Source organism: Doryrhamphus excisus, chromosome 1 (genome assembly GCF_030265055.1).
Source record: "Doryrhamphus excisus isolate RoL2022-K1 chromosome 1, RoL_Dexc_1.0, whole genome shotgun sequence".
Classification (NCBI taxonomy): domain Eukaryota; kingdom Metazoa; phylum Chordata; class Actinopteri; order Syngnathiformes; family Syngnathidae; genus Doryrhamphus; species Doryrhamphus excisus.
The window spans coordinates 1044495-1068664 of record NC_080466.1 but is presented as its reverse complement, the minus strand read 5'-3'; the positions used below and the strand labels follow the sequence as shown (position 1 = coordinate 1068664).

The following is a 24170-nucleotide window of genomic DNA, read 5'->3' as shown; positions in this document are numbered from 1 at the left end:
TAGAGGAGACAGCGGGCCAATAGAAGGCCACCCAGCTTTTATATCCTGTCTGGATAATCAACCTAGCAGCTTGACACACACACTCGCACACACACACACACACACACACGGACGCACATAAAACATTGTGACCTATGGACGCTTTGCACAGGTCACTGCTGAGATGACAGAGGAAACAAATCTTATCAACAAGCAATATTGGCCGCCAAATTGCTTCCTTTGGACCAGTTGATTTGGCCTACAGATGACATACCTGTATGTTGGGGTGCATCAAAAACACAATTATTGAATTTTGATATGGCTGGGTACTAAAAGTGTTCCAATATATGTCGAAACAACACATACAAAATATTTTTTCAATACATGATTATTTAGGGGTGTTTTTGTGGAATAAAGTGGTGAACAGTTCAATGGTCGCCATGGAGATTTGAGGTCGGCAAAGACTGCAGCTCAAGAACTCTCAGGTGATCTTTATGTTTTTGTTGGTATTTATACTCCTATTACATATTACTAGCAAATTTGTGGTTTTGTCTTTGTAATTTGAATGATTTGTAGTCATATTTATAAGTATTTAGCGCTCATTGCCTTGACTGTAGCTAACGTTAGCTAGCTACAGTTTGCTAATGACAGTTAGCTAATAGCTAATATCAAGCATAACATCAACAACAGTAATATAGAGTAGACAGTATTACTGATGCTTCATATTTATTGAGAGTAGTACTGTAGTCCTACATAATGTGATATACACTTGTCCATTTATTATTTTAGGCACTGTTTAGTGCTCATTGCCTCTACTGTAGCTAACATTAGCTAGCTACAGTTAGCTAATGACAGTTAGCTAATAGCTGAGCAAGCATAACATTAATAACAGTAATATAGAGTAGACAGTATTACTGATGCTTCATATTTATTGAGAGTAGTACTGTAGTACTACATAATGTGATATACACTTGTCCATTTATTATTTTAGGCACTGTTTAGTGCTCATTGCCTCTACTGTAGCTGACATTAGCTAGCTACAGTTCGCTAATGACAGTTAGCTAATAGCTAATAGCAAGCATAACATCAATAACAGTAATATAGAGTAGACAGTATTACTGATGCTTCATATTTATTGAGAGTAGTACTGTAGTACTACATAATGTGATATACACTTGTCCATTTATTATTTTAGGCACTGTTTAGTGCTCATTGCCTCTACTGTAGCTAACATTAGCTAGCTACAGTTTGCTAATGACAGTTAGCTAATAGCAAGCATAACATCAACAACATTAATATAGAGTAGACAGTATTACTGATGTCTCATATTTATTGAGAGTAGTACTGTAGTCTTACATAATGTGATATACACTTGTCCATGTATTATTTTAGTCACTGTTTAGTGCTCATTGCCTCTACTGTAGCTAACGTTAGCTAGCTACCGTTTGCTAATGACAGTTAGCTAATAGCAAGCATAACATCAACAACATTAATATAGAGTAGACAGTATTACTGATGTCTCATATTTATTGAGAGTAGTACTGTAGTCTTACATAATGTGATATACACTTGTCCATTTATTATTTTAGGCACTGTTTAGTGCTCATTGCCTCTACTGTAGCTAACATTAGCTAGCTACCGTTTGCTAATGACAGTTAGCTAATAGCAAGCATAACATCAACAACAGTAATATAGAGTAGAAAGTTTTACTGATGCTTCATATTTATTGAGAGTGGTACAACATGTAGTCCTACATAATGTGATATACACTTGTCCATTTATTATTTTAGGCACTGTTTAGTGCTCATTGCCTCTACTGTAGCTAACATTAGCTCGCTACAGTTCGCTAATGACAGTTAGCTAATAGCTAATAGCAAGCATAACATCAACAACAGTAATATAGAGTAGACAGTATTACTGATGCCTCATATTTATTGAGAGTAGTACTGTAGTCCTACATAATGTGATATACACTTGTCCATTTATTATTTTAGGCACTGTTTAGTGCTCATTGCCTCTACTGTAGCTGACATTAGCTAGCTACAGTTTGCTAATGACAGTTAGCTAATAGCAAGCATAACATCAACAACAGTAATATAGAGTAGACAGTATTACTGATGCTTCATATTTATTGAAAGTAGTACTGTAGTCCTACATAATGTGATATACACTTGTCAATTTATTATTTTAGGCAATGTTTAGTGCTCATTGCCTCTACTGTAGCTAACATTAGCTAGCTACAGTTCGCTAATGACAGTTAGCTAATAGCTAATAGCAAGCATAACATTAACGACAGTAATATAGAGTAGACAGTATTACTGATGCCTCATATTTATTGAGAGTAGTACTGTAGTCCTACATAATGTGATATACACTTGTCCATTTATTATTGTTCATTAGAAAAAATGGAATGCCAGCCAAATTGATATTATGAATTTAAAATTAAAGTTCTGCTTTGTTTTTGACGTCTCGTGGGAGGGCGCTGTGGTCATGTGAAAGTCCTTATGCTGTTTTTTTTGTGATGCTGCGTCAAATGCGTGATACGGTTCATCGCCAATTTGGGGGCCACCACGGGGAACTTGTGCATGACAAGTTTTGCACTCAGTCTATTTCAGACTTAAACATTTCTGACTCCTGACTCCTTGTTATTGTTAAAACGTTGTTGTGATCACATGGGCTGTGATGCTGGATCCGCGGCCGGATGCTATTGGAGGGTGCTAATATTGGACATTTTAGATGAACGCCAATAGAATCGGATTATATAGGATGATGATGCAAGCACAGTTATGAGCTGGTGATGAAAAAATATTATACATAATATATTATACATATACTTAATATTGACATATAAAACAGGTCTAAGTGTCTTTTGTAGCTCCTACCTCGTTGCCCATTTGGCGCTTTTAAGCTTGTTGCCCCCCCCGACCAAAAGTTTCTAGAGTTGAAAAGCTAAGGGTTATTCTGAACATTTTTATGGCCAAATTCCTGCCCATATATCTGCCACACAACTCATCAACTACACAGTGTGTGCATGTGTGTGTGTGTGTGTGTGTGTGTGTGTGTGTGTACAATAGTAGCTGCAGAGTTTCCCAGTGAGAGAAGAAGATAAAAAAAAAACACCGCTTTCATCTAAATGTGTTTCTTTACGGGCTGAAGTGTGTCGCGTGTGTTTGTGAGAGAGAGATAGAGTGTGTGAATATAAATATGAATATGTGTGCTATTGGTATACAGGGTGACTCTAAAATCTGGGCAAATAAAATAATAAAAATAATAAAAATACTCTGAGATCTGACAAGACAAAAGTTGAACTTTGTGGAAAGTGTGTGTCCCGTTAAATCTGACGAAAAAGCAACGCTGCAGTTCAGAAAAAAGAACATCATACCAATAGTAAAATATGGTGGTGGGAGTGTGATGGTCTGGGGCTGTTTTGCTGTTTCAGGACCTGGAAGCAGTGATAAATAAACAAATGAATTCTGCTGTCTACCAAAAAATCCTGAAAGAGAATGGTCGGTTGGTGAGCTCAAGCTGAAACCAACTTGGGTTCTGCAGCAGGACAATGATCCAAAACACACCAGCAAGTCCACCTCTGAATGGCTGAAGAAAAACCAAATGAAGACTTTGCAATGGCTAAAGTCCTGACCTGAATTCTATTGAGATGCTGTGGCACAAATGTGACTGAATGTGTATTAATCAAAGAGGATAACAATTGTCATGTTTTTATGACAATTGGAGAATCGAACCCAGGTCTTGACACTTAACCAACATGCCAAAAAGATTTTGTTTTGCTTGACGCCATGAGTCCGACCCTGACGAAAATACCAGCGGCCATTCATGGATCAAGGCTCATTTGTCATTGCAAAAATGTAAAAAATAGAGTAAAATGTACAATCAGAAAAAGCAATTTCCTTTAAAAACATTTCTACAAAATGAATGAATACATAAATATATATGTATACGCCAATTTCAATATACAGTGTTGTGAAAAAGCGCCCTAGTGCCTTTTCCTTATTTCAGATCATCCAACAAATTTAAATATTAGTCACAAGTGAACACAAAATTAAATACAAAAAACTGCATGAAAATAAATGCTGAAAAGCAAGTGGACATCATAGCTTAGCATCTGCTCTTACCACGCAAGCAATTGGAGATAGTCATCTGTACACAGCATGTGTGTATTCCAGCGTTAGCCTCAGGCTGCGGCAGGTGATGTCTGCACTAACGAGGCTGAGTCTGATGTAATCTTCGTATCAGCTGTCAGTCCGTTTACAGACGAGCACTAATTCAGTCTGCTTATCTGCTCTTTATGATCTTTTCTGACATCCTCATCCATCATCTCCCCTCTTGTGGTACTCGTGGACATCGCGTACAGCTGACTGCTTGTCTTGACAAGTTTTACATTAACATTGACAGACTATTATTTTCCATGTATTTATACTGAATTTAATGTTGTAGTGACAATTATATAGAAGTCATTTAGAAAAGGTCTATGCGTTATCCTTTTATCAAGCAAACAAAATGTTCTTATCTTATTTATCTGATTTACATGACAGCATGTCGTGTCTGCCTCTACATGGTTACATTTATGGATTATATCATCTGCTCCCTGTCACATGTTGAGGAGCGGCCGCATGAATTAATGCAGTCATGCATGTGTATGCATGTTTTAAATACATTCCAAAAACATGCTAGGTTAATTAGCGACTCCAAATTGTCCATAGGTATGAATGTGAGTGTGAATGGTTGTTTGTCTAAATGTGCCCTGTGATTGGCTGGCCATCAGTCCGGGGTGTAGCCCGCCTCTCGTTCGAAAACAGCTGGGATAGACTCCAGCACCCCTGCGACCCTCGTGAGGAAAAGCGGTAGAAAATGAATGAATGAATGAGTTCTCCTCCTATTTTGTGTGGAAGTGGTAACTTTTGGGCTTCTTATTTTGTCTTACCCCACCCTCGGCCATCTCTGTGTGGAGTTTGCATGTTCTCCTCCGTTACTCCGGTTTCCTCCCACATTCCAAAAACATGCTAGGTTAATTGGCCACTCCAAATTGTCCATAGGTATGAATGTGAGTGTGAATGGTTGTTTGTCTATATGTGCCCTGTGATTGGCTGGCCACCAGTCCAGGGGTGTACCCCACCTCTCGTTCGAAGACAGCTGGGATAGACTCCAGCACCCCTGTGACCCTCGTGAGGAAAAGCGGTAGAAAATGAATGAATGAATGAGTTCTCCTCCTATTTTGTGTGGAAGTGGTAACTTTCGGGCTTCTTATTTTGTCTTACCCCACCCTCGGCTATCTCTGTGTGGAGTTTGCATGTTCTCCCCAGGGAACTCCGGTTTCCTCCCACATTCCAAAAACATGCTAGGTTAATTAGCCACTCCAAATTGTCCATAGGTATGAATGTGAGTGTGAATGGTTGTTTGTCTATATGTGCCCTGTGATTGGCTGGCCACCAGTCCGGGGTGTACCCCGCCTCTCGTTCGAAGACAGCTGGGATAGACTCCAGCACCCCTGCGACCCTCGTGAGGAAAAGCGGTAGAAAATGAATGAATGAATGAGTTCTCCTCCTATTTTGTGTGGAAGTGGTAACATTTGGGCTTCTTATTTTGTCTTACCCCACCCTCGGCCATCTCTGTGTGGAGTTTGCATGTTCTCCCCGGGTACTCCGGTTTCCTCCCACATTCCAAAAACATGCTAGGTTAATTAGCGACTCCAAATTATCCATAGGTATGAATGTGAGTGTGAATGGTTGTTTGTCTATATGTGCCCTGGGATTGGCTGGAGACCAGTCCAGGGTGTACCCCGCCTCTCGTTTGAAGACAGCTGGGATAGGTTCCAGCACCCCTGCGACCCTCGTGAGAAAAAGCGGTAGAAAATGAATGAATGAATGAATGAGTTCTCCTCCTATTTTGTGTGGAAGTGGTAACTTTTGGGCTTCTTATTTTGTCTGACCCCACCCTCGGCCATCTCTGTGTGGAGTTTGCATGTTCTCCCCGGGTACTCTGGTTTCCTCCCACATTCCAAAAACATGCTAGGTTAATTAGCCACTCCAAATTGTCCATAGGTATGAATGTGAGTGTGAATGGTTGTTTGTCTATATGTGCCCTGTGATTGGCTGGCGACCAGTCCAGGGGGTACCCCGCCTCTCGTTCGAAAACAGCTGGGATAGACTCCAGCACCCCTGCGACCCTCGTGAGAAAAAGCGGTAGAAAATGAATGAATGAATGAGTTCTCCTCCTATTTTGTGTGGAAGTGGTAACTTTTGGGCTTCTTATTTTGTCTTACCCCACCCTCGGCCATCTCTGTGTGGAGTTTGCATGTTCTCCCCGGGTACTACGGTTTCCTCCCACATTCCAAAAACATGCTAGGTTAATTAGCCACTCCAAATTGTCCATAGGTATGAATGTGAGTGTGAATTGTTGTTTGTCTATATGTGCCCTGTGATTGGCTGGCCACCAGTCCAGGGTGGACCCCGCCTCTCGCCCAAAGACAGCTGGGATAGGCTCCAGCATAGGATAGGCGGTATTGAAAATGAATGAATGAACTGGTGTGGTTGGAGATGAATATGAATATGTTATTGTGGACATAGTCATAGGCAATTTGACACAAAGTGGTACAAAAGACAGTCCGCATCCGATTTGGAACCATAGAAGTGGAACAGTATAGAGCTCCTCAGCAAAATTAAATAATAACAGCTTATTTCTTCCCATAAGCAGCTTCATAGAGTTACATTTTCCATATTGTGTCCCTTATGTGGTGAGGTCGTGTTAGTGATTCTTTTGATTGTCCTTCCTCAGGGCAAAGGTGAATCTATTTATACCACAGACACAACCTAGAAATACACCCAACAACATAGCCATTAACAAGGGAAGTGTGCGTGTGTGAGTGTTTACCAGGAAGGTTCTACACCTTGTGACCTAGGCACAAGCCAGGGTCAAAGATCAGGAACTTTTTGTCTGCCTCTTTTAACACAATGACCCAAAATGGCCGGTGCGACCTTTTGTGCACACACACACAAACGCAACCACAAACCTTTTGGACAGCAGCTCACCATACATTGGGACAAAGGAGAACGTTTATGTGGAAAATGTTTCAGTGTTGGAATGATATTGAGAAATATGGAAGTAGTAAGAATACATATTTGTAACCCTATGTGTGTGGAATCTGGAATTTCAGGAAAAGGGAAATGAGAATAGTTTTAGTCTGAATGTCCTGAACAGATCTGGCAACATCCCAAAGACCCCCTGATGACATATTTTCTCAAAAGCGACTAACGATAAATCTGGCGACTTTTCCTGGGGTCATTAGGGAGTTTTTGGTTATTCGGGGACTCAAAAGTGAAAGCACGTTTTGTGTTCTCACTGAGCAACAGAGGGCGCTGTTGAGAGGCTTGTCCTGCGGGGGGTGGAGCTCTAAAAGGCAAATATTTCTACATCTTCTGTTAGCCTGAATAAAACAGGAAGTGTGTTTATATTTCATTGTTAGTCTACAAAGACAGCTGGGATAGGCTCCAGAATGAGGATAAGCGGCATAGAAAACGGATGTATTGATATTTCAAATCGGCAGCACGGCGGTCGAGTTGTTAGCACGCAGACCTCACAGCTAGGAGACCAGGGTTCAATTCCCAAATCTCTGTGTGGAGTTTGCATGTTCTCCCCGTGCATGCGTGGGTTTTCTCCGGGTACTCCGGTTTCCTCCCACATTCCAAAAACATGCTAGGTTAGCAAATTGTCCATAGGTATGAATGTGAGTGTGAATGGTTGTTTGTCTATATGTGCCCTGTGATTGGCTGGCCACCAGTCCAGGGTTTACCCCGCCTCTCGCCCAAAGACAGCTGGGATAGGCTCCAGCACCCCCGCGACCCTCCTGAGGGAAAAAGCTGCGGCCGTCAGTGGCTAAAGCAGACGGGGTCAAACAAGCGTATGGAGCTTCGGCAATTAATCGATGAATACATGATTAATCCATTGTCCAATTAATTGACTATTATGGTATTCGTTTAAAAATGTAAATATTCATGTGATTTCAGTCTGTGAATATTTTTGAATGTCCTCAGTCATCTCATTCTCATGTGCCCTGTGATTGGCTGGTGACCAAAGACAGCCGGGATAGGCTCCAGCACCCCCCGTGACCCTCGTGAGGGAAAGCGGTAGAAAATGAATGAATATTTCAAATCATTTTCAAACCAATTGTGTTACATCAGTATGTGCATACATTATATAAATTATATACTATGTATCTATATAAGGGCGGCACGGTGGTCTAGGGGTTAGCGCACAGACCTCACAGCTAGGAGATCAGGGTTCAATCCCACTACCGGGCATCTCTGTGTGGAGTTTGCATGTTCTCCCCCGTGCATGGTTTTCTCCGGGTACTCCGGTTTCCTCCCACATTCCAAAAACATGCTAGGTTAATTAGCCACTCCAAATTGTCCATAGGTATGAATGTGAGTGTGAATGGTTGTTTGTCTATATGTGCCCTGTGATTGGCTGGCGACCAGTCTAGGGTGTACCCCGCCTTACGCCCGAAGTCAGCTGGGATAGGCTCCAGCACCCCCCGCGACCTTCGTGAGGAAAAAGCGGTAGAAAATGAATGAATGTATCTATATACAATATATATCCATAATTTAAAATGTTTTTCAAGTTGTGGTGGCTTTTATTTTGTAATGGCGTCCCGCCACAATCAATTACATGTAGCGGAAACACTCAGATTGAGAAATGTGGAAGTAGTTGAGGGTCAAAAAAATGATGAAATGCGAGGAATAAAGTTATTTCATCACATTTACGATTAATTTTTTTTAAGCCTAAACACCTTAAGTATAGAAGTTGGATGGTCCCATGTCAGTATACAAACATTACACTGATTTTGAGGTTGTTTCAAGTGAAGAGGGTTTAGCTGGAGACATATTACTGCTGAGAGGCCTATTACACCTAAATACCTCTCTTTCAGTGTGTGTGTGTGTGTGTGTGTGTGTGTGTGTGTGTGTGTAGCATGTGGTTTCTGATGACAACCATTTAAAGGTGTCAGACTGGAGCCAAAGAAAATTATCAAAGCCACACACACACACACACACACACACACACACACACACACACACTCATTCCTCTCTCTCTGCTTCTTTTTCTGTGCAGTCTAAACAAGTGTGTTATCTTGGCCCTCATTAGATAATGGATGACAACAGGTCACATGACCCGCCCTAACAAGGTTGCTGAGAGCGACATCTTAATGGCGCCTTATAGCACCGCTCACGGAAACGACGCACGTATTAGAGGTAAGTACTTATAATTACTCCTCCACAAACACCCACCATGTTATTTGGACGTGTTTGGAGTTGGATTTAACCTGTCTCTTGAAGGTTATTGACCAACATGGAATTTCAACAATTCCAATAGTCGGAAAAACATAGTGATACACTATCAAAAACTATGCTAACATGCTACCAAGAAAGAACAGCATGCGTCACAAAGATCCTTAAAGCTCATCACATGTTTACACTTCAACATGTGTGAAAGGGAGTAGGAAGAAACAGATCTTATTTAATCCTACCCCTTTTCCATATCTCAACAATTACTTCCAGTGTTTGACATGGAACATTTCTGATAGCAGAGGATGAGGAAAATAGTTAATAGAGTTTGGAGAAAGCTTAGTATTCATAATAGAACAATAAATGGGTAAATAAAGTAGTGAAACATTGAGTAATAAGGAATGAGAAAAATACACACAAAAAAACAAAAATATACCTTATTTAGTAAGACCATAAATGGTAATTTAAGGATAAATGATATCAGATACTGGTATTCATTAATAAATAATAAATATCATCTATCTAGGCTGGAGCCTATCCCAGCTGACTTTGGGCGAGATGCGGGGTAGACCCTGGACTAGTTGAATAAATATCATATATATTTATTTATTCTAAAATTAAGAAAGGGTTTCCAAGAAAGTGAGGAAGAACGACAGTAAAAAGTAAAAAGTCAAAATACCACTTCCACACAGAATGGGAGGAGTCATTTTTTTTCACTTTATCATGCTGGACACGCCGTGGCTGACTGTCATTCCATGTCTCAATAATGTTTTTTTGTTGCCTACTGACCAGAATACAGTCATCCATCGCAATTTGATTAGTTATTGATAAAGTTTTTCATAAATGAATGCATTAATAAATGATTGCTGTTTCATGGTTGACTATGGTTTATTGTTAGTACAAAAAATATTCTGCTCACTACTTGGCGTCAGTAATGTTACATTGATGAGACATTGCCTCCATTAAGTCAGCCATCATGTACCTTTTGGGGAATTTTCATTCACAAACTAATATGAGCTTGCTAACAATGGACCACATGGGAAGTACTAGGATGGATTTCCGAGATACTACAACAGCAAGGAACTCTCCCAATGTATTATTATTACTTATCATGTCTGCTACATTAAGTAATACAAGTATAAAGGCAACTATAGGGGTGCTATTTCATGTATACAAGGCTCTAAATAAACTCAAACAGGGTTCCTGTGCTCTATGACAATATTCCATTTATTAATATTGAATCCTGCTTTGTGGAAATTCACATGTTGCAGTCAGATCAAACAAGGGACTGTTCTACATATGAATTGTCTTTCAATATTTTTTTGATAATCCGTCTCTTTTATAGTTATTATCCCATATTTCCACACAATAAGTAAGATATGGTAGAACCAGAGAGCAATAAAGAGTGTGGAGTGATTTCTGATTGAGAACAAGTTTTGTTTTGTTCAATATTGAAATATTTCCCACACATAAAAAACTTTCATAAAAGAAAAAGCACTTCAGCTGCCACCATCTTAATCCAAATAAGTGTTTGTTTGCTAAGTGTGCCACACACTAAAAGACGCAGGCGCGCACCCTCAACGCCACGGCTGGCGCCTGTGATTACGCTGTTAACCTAAATGACTTTCCTGTGTTTGGTTTGATGGATGCCATCATTCTCGTGGATCTAAAACAGGTAAGTGCGCCCCCTCCCAACCTTTAGCCCTTTTATTCCCGTCCGCTGACTTCAACCACCCCCACCAAATTCCCACATGCACACATTTAGCCAAAATTGCCTTTTCCTCTTGCTTTGGATTTGAACTCACTTTGCATTATTATTGTTATTGTTGTTATTGTTGTTATTGTACCATGCAAGTCAGTTATGTGATATATGTGTTTATGATTACTATTTTTGTAAACCATCCTCTGTTGCTCTCGTGTTCCAACATTCCAACAGCTTTAGTGTTTACGTTTACGTTTTGGGAAAAAGGAGGCGGGATGAGCACAAACTTATAATCCGCTTGATACAATTTATTATCATTTCTGTATCACATGTAGAGGAGCAGTCACATTAACTAATTGATATTTTCATTTCTGGATTATTTTCAACTCTTTTGTTTACTTTCTATTATGAAAATATAGGATTCAATTGTTCCCACTGGTTTTGTCCGATATAAGCGAAATCCGTTATATGCGTATACCGGAAAATGTCCGTTTTACGCATATATCGGATTTATATCCGGTATATGCGTAAATGGGATTTTATCCGTTCTAAAAAGGCACTTCCTTGACTATGTTTCCAATGTACCTGGACGCGCAGGCAACGCCGCAAACGCTGCAAATGACGTCGTATAGCGGCCTGTCACGATTCGGCCAATCGGAGCGCCACGATGCGGCCATCCGATATATATGCGAGGGAAATTTCATGGAAATGCATTGGAACGGGACTGGAGATTTTGTCCGAAATAGGCGAAATCCGTTATAAAAAAATCCGATATATGCAATGAATTTTTATCGGAAATGCATTACAGAAAAATCGGTTCTTTTTTATCTGTCCGTTGTGAGCGAATTTCCGATATATCCGAGTCCGATATATCCGAGGTTTACTGTATCAGTATGGTAATTATCAGACCAATGCCTCCAACACACACAAACACATCGCTAGCATCGCTAATGTAACTGTCCAAGAGCGATTGCATCACAGTCGGCTATGCTACGTGCATTCGTGTTATCCCAGTCTGCCTCCGGAAGCTAGCAACCTAGGGGTTGTGTTTTACTTTGGAAGAGTGTAAATGTATGAATAACATACATTTACTTTAATCGGTCAGCAATATTGACCAATTCATAAAATGAGCGGCGTTGTGTGCATCTGTGAAAGACAACAAGTGCGTATGAGTGAGAAAGAGAGAAAAGCAAGACAGCTGGAATGTGTCAAGACTGACGAGAGACATTCCTGTTAGTGTAGCATAACCGTCTACTGCTTTGCTGATAACGCTGGCACCTCTCTGTCACACACACACACACACACACACACACACACACACACACACACTTACGCTGTGCTATCTCCTGGACCGCACTAGCGCTACTAACGCCATGGGAACCAGACTGTGGGTCCGGCAGTGTTAAATTATTCCACGGTGGACTCGTACACACACACATTGACCCACACTTTCACATGGTTTGTGTGTTTCAGTGACCTCACCGTGGAAAGAGTTAAGATAGCAATTCTTATCTGTTGTGCTCACACGCTAAAATGCTTGTGTGCCCACATACACACACACACACACACACACACACACACACACACACACAAGTCATTAATTGGGTTAATTTATTAAAGTATTTTTTTTGTATTGTTAACTTGTCATTAATTGCATATTTTTCAGGTTCTCTTTAACTAAAAGATAATTAACATTTTTTTATAACAACATAGGAACAGGGCGGCACGGTGGTCGAGTGGTTAGCACACAGACCTCACAGCTAGGAGACCAGGGTTCAATTCCACCCTCTGCCATCTCTGTGTGGCTTTTTTCCGGGTACTCCGGTTTCCTCCCACATTCCAAAAACATGCTAGGTTAATTAGCCACTCCAAATTGTCCATAGGTATGAATGTGAGTGTGAATGGTTGTTTGTCTATATGTGCCCTGGGATTGGCTGGCCACCAGTCCAGGGTGTACCCCGCCTCTCACCCGAAGACAGCTGGGATAGGCTCCAACCCCCCCCCCCCCCCCCCACAACCCTCATGAGAATAAGCGGTAGAAAATGAATGAATGAATGATTCAGGTGAGCTGGTTTCATAATTATACCTTTTGAGTGTTAAGTTGGTGTGTGATGAGTTTAGTGTTCTTTGTAAGAACACTAACACATTCCAAAAACATGCTAGGTTAATTGGCCACTCCAAATTGTCCATAGGTATGAATGTGAGTGTGAATGGTTGTTTGTCTATATGTGCCCTGTGATTGGCTGGCCACCAGTCCAGGGTGTACCCCGCCTCTCGCCTGAAGACAGCTGGGATAGGCTCCAGCACCCCCCACAACCCTCATGAGAATAAGCGGTAGAAAATGAATGAATGAATGATTCAGGTGAGCTGGTTTCATAATTATACCTTTTGAGTGTTAAGTTGGTGTGTGATGAGTTTAGTGTTCTTTGTAAGAACACTAACACATTCCAAAAACATGCTAGGTTAATTGGCCACTCCAAATTGTCCATAGGTATGAATGTGAGTGTGAATGGTTGTTTGTCTATATGTGCCCTGGGATTGGCTGGCCACCAGTCCAGGGTGTACCCCGCCTCTGGCCCGAAGACAGCTGGGATAGGCTCCAGCACCCCCGCGACCCTCGTGAGGAAAAAGCAGATGGGGTCAAACAAGCGTATGGAGCTTCGGCAATTAATCGATGAATACATGATTAATCCATTGTCCGATTAATTGACTATTATGGTATTTGTTTTTTTTTGTTTAAAAATGTAAATATTCATGTGATTTCACATCTGTCATATGTTAATAATTTTGAAAGTACTTAGTCATCTCATTCATTGGCCAACCGGGGGGGGGGGGGGGGGCTGATGGGAAGAAATTAAAAAATAGCTGCTGTTTTTCATGTTAAACCTGATGCTTGTATATTTCTTAGCTACCTATGGAGTGTCAAGTTGCTGTGTGATGAATTTAGATATAAGGCTAAACGACTGAGTCTGACTGTTGTACTGAGTAATGACCTCCTGCGATTTTCTAAGCTAGTTGTGAGTTCCCTTATAGATTGCGATCGGCTCTTGCTGAAGAAAGAACTCCCAACTCCTCCCTGACTCGCAAGCTGTAGCTACAAAATATGACCACAACATACGTTCAGAAGTTGGGGTTGGAGGAAGTAGGAGAGAAGAACATTCCTAATGTCCTTCAACGTGTGGACTAGTGGATGGTTGAGACCAGGTGACTGCTAGTCCTAGGATACTTTCATCATTACAAAGTCTTTCCAGGGAAGACACTTTTTTTTTCTTGTTCTAGATCATTCCAGCACTTGTGTGTTTCCTGCGCCAGTGATTATCTGACCCACTCTAATGTGGTCCACCTGTGTACGATTATCCCACTGTAGTGAGGGCGCCCTGTCGCCGAGTCTCCTTGGTACTTGTTCTCCTTGTCTACCTATTCCACCCTTTCTGTCATGGAGTTTAGTTTTCTATATAAACCTATCCTTTGGAATTCAGTCTTTCATGGAATTGCTACGTGAGAAGTGGGAATACAGCAATAGGTGAAAGTTATTCCGACTTGGCTATCTTTGTAATCTCTGTGGGAAAGGCTTTTACTTCCTGATTTTGTGCAAGGTTTTCTTATTATATGTGAGGAAGTTCTTTCTTGTCGTAGTGCAGGGTTTTATTTGTTTTTGAAGGTAATTTTGAACGTGTTAAAATATCTACAAAGCACAATAGAAGCCAAAATCTTGATTGATTGATTGATTGTTTGTTTGTATCTGTTGACTGTATGTGTTTTATGCTGTATTGTTTGGTACATGAAGTGCACACGCTGATGCTCGGCACAAATGAAGTTCCTAACGGATAAATAAAGTTCTTAAGTAAGTTAAGTAAGTAAGTAAGAATACAGTCCAGACGCATCACAATTGTATACTTACAGTAGTGTGAAAAAGTGTTTGCCCCCTTCCTGATTTCATATTCAAAAAATCCAAACCTATATGGCTCTGTGTTAAATATTTCCCCCTAAAAGTTGCCCCCTAAAGCTAATAACTGGTTGGGCCACTCTTAGCAGCAACAACTGCAATCAAGCGTTTGTGATTGTTGTCATTCAGCCACATTGGAGCCACATTTCTAGCATGAAGCACCTTTGTAAGGTCATGCCACAGCATCTCAATAGGATTCAGTGAGGACTTTGACTAGGCCACTTCAAAGTCTTCATTTGGTTTTTGAAGTCCACTTTTCATATAGTAGTAAGTCGATAATTGACATACCAATTGATTGTATTGTGATTGATCCCCCATGGTTACATTTCATAAACTTCCTAAATAGAAAGTATTACAAAGACCTATAATAACATTTATTTGTTTCGCAAAATAATGTTTAATACACCTGTTCTATGCAGTGACTTACCCCCCGCCCACATAGTCCAATGTGGACCAATTCTGGTCAGAATTTGGTGATGAGGAACATAGTTGTGGTTAGTTGGTGGAGCCACTTAAGTGAAGAGTTTGGCCTCTCAAAACAATATGCGTTCGAAAGACTAATAAGTTTGCATCGCAAAAGTGTCATCTCAAAAAAATCAGACCTCACATTTGCTCGTCGTTACTTTGTCTCCGGTTGTATCATTGTGTGTTGTCGCCTGTCCATTTTTGTGTATGTGTTCCACCTCCTCTGACGTCGCAACGTCCATACACAACACACGCTAGCTACGGTATATCAGTTATCACTTGTTAGTTCACTGATTTTGAAAACATTCCAGGGCTCGACAATAACGTTGTACCGATGGCCCGGGGCAAGTTAAAACAAAATTGGGGCAAGTAAATCCAATCATTAATATTCCCGTCGGGCAAGTGCACTTTAGCATGCCGTACTGCCAAGAGTTTTTTTTAAAGCGGTTCTTGTTGGGTGTTGGTAAAACACGGACTGCGTAATTCCGGTGGTAATTTGCAAACCAATCCTTGCAAATCTTGAAATGGACCAATCAGAATCGTTTTTTTAGACCGCGGTCCGTAATCCACAATCCGCGTTTTACCCACACCCGTTCTTGTTCGCGATCAACCAATCAGCGATGGTTTTACTAGGAAAACATCTATCATGGCGTCCCTGCCAACATGGTCTAATTCTTCAACAACTTGTGAAGGAAAACACCAAAAAGTGATGAAGCAGTGCCTCCTAAACAAGTATTTTATTAGCGGTTAGCAAATCAAATGATGTCACAGGTGAGTGAATCACATTGCTGTGACAATTTGAAGTGGTCACAATGAAACACCACCCATTAGATCCAATACCAAGTGCTGATTTTGCACAAGCTACAAAATCTAGCGGTTTCATTTCTCTGTGTATTTTTCTCACCTTTGCTTCACAAATTATTGTTTGACCATTGAGCATTTTTTTCTGGATTAAAAACACTTTACTAGTACACAAATGTGTCTATTCAATAATGTTTCATTGTGGTGCACAACTTATAAATATCACTGCTTACTACGACTACCATGTGTAAGGTAGCATGGCTTGCCATGTTAACATACATCTCCACAAATTTTCAGACATTCCTCCAAATACAATGCATCAGTACTATTATCTGATGAATTATCAGCATATATTGATATATGATATCATTATGACAGTATTTTCATTTTACATGGGGCAAGTTCGGGCAAGTAGTTCTCACCTTAAGGATTCCCCATGGGCAAGTCATTTTTGTTTTTAACGTAGAGCCCTGCATTCATTCCAAAAATATACTCTATATGTGTGTTTAATATGCTGTCCGCTAACATGAGGTGAAGAAGGTACAAAATGTAGCTATGAGCAAAGACACAAACAGGACAAACGGAGGAACATCCAGAGAAAGGAGCTGACCAGATGCCTCAATGATGATGTCCAGACGAGGGTCTGGACCATCCTTAATTCAGTTACCATGTACCAGTGGGCCCAGTAGTGTGTATTGTAGTGTGTAGTGCTGTGTGAGTGTTTGTTGCAGCTTGATTGGCCCTCGGCCTTGTGGCTCTGGCCCAAGAAACAGAAGGTTAACTGAATTTGGTCAAGATTGAATTGATGTGTCCTTTTTACTGCCTTTGTGTTTGCGCGCGTGTGTATGTGTTCATAGGAAGACTTTTGTAAAGAAGAGCAGAAAATGTTTGATGGATGTCGGAGTCTAACTGTATAAGAATTAGTTGTATTTCTGAAAAAAAAACAAAAAAAAAACCGTCACAAATATCTTCTATTTGTTCCACTTGGTTGGCGCTGCAGTCATCCCTTGACTCTTTGTGGTTCAAATTTCACAGCTTCAGTCCAATACAGGTTTTAACTCATTTAAAATTAATATTTATTAATAAATTGTGTTGTTGAGTATGGCCTATTATTACTAAAAAAAAATATCCACTTTTTTTAAATGACACATTTTCAATAATAAAAATAGCAAAGAGACCTGGACTAGAAAAAAACGCATTCAGTGACGCTTTGAATGACTTGTAGCATTTTCTACTTGTCACTAGCTGTCAGTAATGTTGCTGTAATGTTCGCTGAGACACACAAACTGTCACTTCCTGTCCGCCTGCCAATCAGCTCACTTAGGGAACACATTTATAGCGACACATACGAAGACAAATACGAATACGAAGACATACTTATGTCTTAAAGTGGACCTATTATGCTCATCTTTCGACCCTTTGTGTTGAGTTGTGATCTCCTGTAGAGCAGCTACACACAATAACCCGCACAAATTTTTTTTTTAGATTTTCCAGAATCTGCACCTATTCCAGCTGTATTTCCTGCCAAATTGGTCTGTTTTAATTTATTCCACACACGATCGGCCTCCGGGCATGCCCACTCCGCTGTGATTGGTCGCACGCCCAAAGTGAATTCTAACTATGAACCATATAAGGAAGTGACATCACGAAGTGGCAGTTTTACCACGCAGTTTGGAGCCATCCCAAACTTCTTTCAGGCCTCACTTCCAAATGCGCAAAGCTCATAATCTGAAACTTGGCTTCGTTTAACACGAGAATACGACATTGTAACTACTTTTATAAGTCAGAAAAGTGGAAAAAACATTAAATGACTTAAATGGCTTATTTACTCTTATTATGTCTGCTATATTAGGTCATACGAGTGTAAAAGTAACTTTAATTTCATGTCTAGAGGGCTCTAAGTATGTTAAAAACAGCATTTGGAACTACAGAGATATTTAATTTATGAATAAGGAATCCTACTACGAAGGAATTCACTTATCAGGGTCAGATCTGCAATCAATGAACCGCAATAAATGAGGGATTACTACACATTTTCCTAAAATCCTTTTAATGAATACTTCACTGAAGAACTGTGGTCTTTTGTCCAACAAAAAATGAATCTAAAGTGATGCGAGGATATGTGTTAAAAACATGAACTAGCATATACGTTAGAATTTTTCATGGTTAAAAAAAAAAAAAATAGTGAGCAAACTGTACATTCTTGAATGTGTTAATAAAAAATGTCCATGCCTAATTTGTGTTTAGTGTCCCCAGCTGAAAACTAAATAGCCTTTGTAGCACAAGATTTATTGTGTGAGCAGTTCAGGTAAGTACCCTATTAAAGCTCAACAGTTACTAACGTGACCCTTAAACGTGTACGTGTGTGTGTGTGTGTGTGTGTGTGTGTGTGTGTGTTATAAAATCACTCCGGTGGTCAGTTATGTGCTTTTTCCTGAATGTACAAAGTATGCTAAGGCTAAGTCTACACAAACTCACATGAATACACATTCACCTGAAAAAGGAATTTGCTGGCGTATTATATTATATATGTTGATATAGTGACATAATAGTACAATGTGTGTGTACATTATCTTTCAAATCAGTGCTCGCTGACACGGCGCTCTGGAAACAAAATAAATGTTTTTAACCATTTGTTGTAAGGCGCACACACACATGTCTACTGCTCCATAAAATAAAATACCTGTAAGTCAGGGGTGCTCATTAAGTCGATCGCGAGCTACCGGTCGATCGCGGAGGTGGTACTGGTCGATCGCTGGTCGATCGCGGCGTGACATTACAAAAATATCATCCCAGCATCAATGCCGTCACTTGATTGACATACAGGGCAGCCATTCAGATGACAACTGAATGTTGCCCTTCGGGCGACCAATCAAATCAAACAACGTCTCTAAGTGCAGCAGAACTTACGATGTCAGCCTATCATCCATCCCCGTTACTTGATTGACATACAGGACAACCAGTCAGATGACAACTGAATTTTGACCTTTAGGTCACCGCTCATGCGTAAACAACGATGCAAAGTGCTAAGCTAGTCGGCGAATTGCGTCAGATTTTAAGCCCTCGCTAAAGTTTATGGTCACTAAAATGAGTGAAGGAGCTGGACCAAGTAAAAAGGCAAAAACTGGACCAAGTAAAAAGGCAAAAAACATATCACTTCCATACGGATATGGAATATTATACGGATATTATGATACGGATATTATCCATGACTGATAAACATTTGGAAGTGTGCTTGAGGCTGGCTATCAGCAGCTACTGTCCGGACTATGCATCCCTGGCTGGTTCAATTCAGTGCAAGTCATCAAAGTAAACTCAGGTAATTACAAAAAATGTTAATAGTTAATTATGTGTGTTTTGCAATATTGGCTCATTTGGTTATGTAAGGTACATCAACATACATTGTACGTACAAATAATCCTCAATACATTTGAAAATAAATAGATGTTTTGCATTTTTGTAGTGGGTAGATCATTTTGACTCGGTCATTTTAAAAGTAGCTCGCATGCTGAAAAAGTGTGAGCACCCCTGCTGTAAGTCAATAACTTCAAAAAATCAGTTTTACTCATTCATACATAAACACGGAAGCCAACTTGCGTTTGCATGTGGACGAGAGGCCAAAAAATCTAGAATCTGAAAAATGTGCATTTCTTCTGAAAGGCAACTTGAAATGTATATTTAATACTTACTATATTACTTCCAAACCAATACATGAGTAGTTTTCTACAGTTCTGGTTGCAATAGCATTGCCATATAGATTATATTAGGCAGTAGAGGTGAATCTCACATAAACTGAAGTAACAACTAAAAGTGTACAGTGCTCCAATAGACCAATGATACCATGCCTGGTACGTTTTGTAAGTGCATTTCCAACGTATAGACCAGGTCTATACGTTGTTCTTTTATCAAACCAACAACATAACCTTATCTTAACACAGACCTGCAATACGTCACATTGAAAAGAAATGCTGCGGTTGTTTTTTCCATGTCTTTGACAAAATATTGACTTCGATAATGAGTCTCCGACATCAAACTGTCAGCGTTACTTGTGTTGTGACAGCGGAGACACAAAAACTCTGCAATGCAAGCCAAGTACAGAATAATAATTTAAAAAAAAAAACACTCTTGGACTGGAAAGAAAAGCATTTGGTGCACAGGTGCACGGACCGATGTGCACGTTGCGTTATTGGCTTCGCTGTTTGCCGTTGACGTCATGATGGAAGAGTTCCCTCACATGTTTCATTACACGGGACAGACATCCTTGTATTTTCATTTGTGTGTGTGTGTGTGTGTGTGTTGAAAGCACCATTCATTGGAACCGTCGTTCACCACAACGTGATTGGACAAACAGAAACTCTATGCATTTTATTTGGACTTTTCTTAACCGTTCCATCTTGCTTGAAGTCTGTGTTTTACTGAATGTCGCCATATTAAAGAGGACCTGTTACACTTTTCCTCTATTCTGATCAATAAACGTTGTTATCAATAATATATTCTCGTGTTAAATGATGCCAAAGTATCTGAAAATGAGTACTGCGTATGTGGAAGCGAGCCCTGACATCAGTTTTGGATGTCTCTCTATGCTGTGTTATTTTTAACACCTAATTGCACTGACGTCAACGCAACCTGGACTTCTTTATATGGGCATGCCTGCGTACGCGCCGAAGGCCTGCCCTCCCACTGCTCCGCTTAGCTCTTTTGTTTCAAGATTTCACACTGTTAGCACAGAGCAAAGGCTCCCAGGAAATGTCTGTTTGGGTGTGAGGGAAAGCTAATTTTGTTTAGTTTTCCTAAAGAGGCAAGCATCAGGGAGAAGTGGTTGGAGTTCCTGATTCCCCATCAGCGGCACTTCACACGGGACCGTTTTGTCAACAATACGAACATCTTAATACCGGGAATACCGAGCGACCTACTGTTTGTTCCCATAACCAGCACAGATCCAACCATCCCTGAACGGGCAGTTGCTAGCGGCCCAAGACGACCAGGGGCCCAAATAAATCGAATGAAGTAATCACCGTATTGAGCACTGTCTAAGACAAACCTCAAACTAATATGGCCCCACTTTTTAAAACTTGTGATTGGAAAAAAAAGAGTGGAATAAAAAAAAAAAAACATCAAATTTCATATGATGCTTTGACATATACGGTATTAAAATATTGGCCTCAATTTTTAAACATAATTCAAATAAAACTGAAAATTAAACAAATGTAAACATCTAGCATCGATACTATAATTATGGTCTTCAATTAACAAAAAATACAATTTTCAAGAAGTCTTTATTTATTAAAATTGCATGTTTATAACATGCTTAAAAAGTAATTAATCACCTGCTATTTATTGACATCATTGTTTCAAAAATGAATAAATCTTCATATCAAATCATCATAGTGTTTCTTGCTATTTAGATAATCAGGAATATTATGTTCATTAATGTAAACTTTAAAATGCTGTTTATAAATTACTTAATTTTATATATATAATACATATATATATTTAACCTTATTTAAATTTATATTTCATTATATATTATTATATATTTTATTATTTTTATATTTATATTTTATTAACCTTAACGTTTAACGTCATATAATTAACCTTAGTGGTTTATTATTTCTAAAATTAATCATAATTGGAATATTATAAAATCAAAATCGATGCTAGAAGTGTATCAGACTCTATTTTTTGTAGAGTAACATATCTTGACTTGCACTAATTTTTTTAAAAATAAAATAAACAAGCAATTTTTTTTCTCCTGGTATAAAAAAAATGCGGACTTTTTTTCCCTTTGGTATTCCACTACCCCTGTGAAGGGGTCTATACTGCCCCCTGTTGGTTGCCAGTGATAATGCACCGTGGTTCCCGCTGGAAGTTGTGCAGCATATGATGAGACGCTCACATCAAACCATCTGGAAGAGATGATTGCTCACCCTTGGACTTATTACCTCCTTGAACCTTGCATGAGGCCAGTCATACAGTCTTTTAATGTTTCTGCAGCACTTTGCATACCAAAAATAATGCATGTATTATTTCTTTTCAAATTTAAAAAAATATCAATTTATATGGTTTTTCTGTTCAGACTGAACATTCTGTCATGCACTTTTGGAAAACGGATGCTCAAAATCAGTGAATGTATCTCCTTTTATACCAAAAAGGCCTTTTTCTGGTGTGTGTGTGTGTTGGTCCAAGTATGTGTGTGTGTGTGTGTGTGTAAAAGTGATCAGGAATTCATTAGTGAGAGGAAGCTCTATGCCACAGTCTGTTTTCCGTCAGTCTGTCGCACTCTGATTTTTCCCAAGGCCAAGAGTATATCCCTTACATACACGCACACACACACACACACATAAAACTGTTGATACAACCACACATGGAAAAAGAAAAGGCACAACATAAAGACGGCTAAAAAAGCGTACATACGTTTGTCCTTTAGCAGAGGCAACATGATGTGTGTAAGATAATATTATGACATCATTTCATAATAAAACCCCTTTCTTTTACTTTAAACTTGGGGAAAAATATCATCATTTTTTTACATGTTTCTGTCAATGTTCCACTGATAATGTTCTTTTCCTCAAATGTTGAGGTTTTGCGGCGAGACCCCAAAGTGAAATTTATGTATAACTTCTACACTCTGACTTTCATGTCATTATCATTCATGTCACTACACATTTGATGTGTTTAAAAAATATGTGCGGCATATTAAAGACGAAAGGAGAAATCTGGAGCTGACTCTAATCTAACACTTGGCACTTTTATTGCAAATGTTGACCCGAAATTGAAGAACATCAATGTATAGCGAGCAGATGAGAGCGAGCCGTGTGTGAAGAATAAACATTTTTATGGGTGCCTCAATTACCCGGAAAGTCCATCCATCTCATTTGGGTGGCGGGGGTATGCTGGAGCCTATCCCAGATGTCTTCGGGCGAAAGGCGGGATCTGGTTGCCAGTCAATCACCGGGCACATATATGTAGACAAACAACCATTCACACTCACATTCATACCTATGGACAATTTGGAGTGGCTAATTAACCTAGCATGTTTTTGGAATGTGAGAGGAAAAAACGGAGTACCCGGAGAAAACCCACGCATGCACGGGGAGAACATGCAAACTCCACACAGAGATGGCCGAGGGTGGAATTGAACCCTGGTCTCCTAGCTGTGAGGCCTGCGCGCATAAGATGAAATAAGTATCTGACAGAATACAGCTTATACAGTAATGAAGTAAAAAGAAAAAAATAACTGTTACCAAGTACATTATAATAGATAATAATAATAATAATAATAGATATGTTGATAATAATAGTAAATAAAAAGAAAATATATAAATAATAAATGAATACAATTTATTGTTATTATATACTGTATAATTTAGTATTTTGGCTTTTCCTGTTTAACACTAATTATTTGGTTTGGTATCTACACCTACAAGATGTAAAAAAAAATAAGCAAATAAGTAGAGTTTTCTTTAAATATGGTATAATGTATAAATAAATGCAGGACATACATTAAGCAACATATGACTAATATGAATAATGCATGAAATATGTTCGGCTGTACAAGATGATATGGTAAAACGTGCAGGAATTTCGTTTTATTGTTGTTTTTATGATTAATTAATATGGCGGATTTGTGAGTATCTAAGTTGAGATCAAATAAAACATACCATGTATTTATGATTTGTATACTTCTTTTTATCATCTGCAGAGAACAACCGTGAGGACTTCTGGATGCGATGCAGAGAAGATGATGAATGATGAATGTTTCCAATTCATAAAGTTCCAGTGAAGACACTTTATGTTCTTGTTGACGTGATACAAAAAAACCTAAAAGTCTTGAAGATTTACAGTACGTGAAACTCTAAACGCTCGTAAAACAATAAGAGCTGACACATTTCTGATGCGCTGTAAAAAACATTTCATAATCACTTCATCGATACTATTCACTTCTAATATCATACAGAATATGATTATTATTATTATTATTGAT

The 24170-nt window shown here is 39.4% G+C and overlaps 1 long non-coding RNA gene across 2 annotated transcripts; it reads left to right on the top strand.

Moving 5' to 3' along the window:
• On the top strand, window positions 1–24170 carry LOC131131312 (uncharacterized). Of its 2 annotated transcripts, none has more exons than XR_009130177.1 (3): window positions 1–464; window positions 9133–9239; window positions 23889–24170. It is a non-coding gene; the product is annotated as an uncharacterized LOC131131312 (long non-coding RNA). The 2 variants fall into 2 exon arrangements; XR_009130176.1 differs by having other exon boundaries at window positions 9100–9239.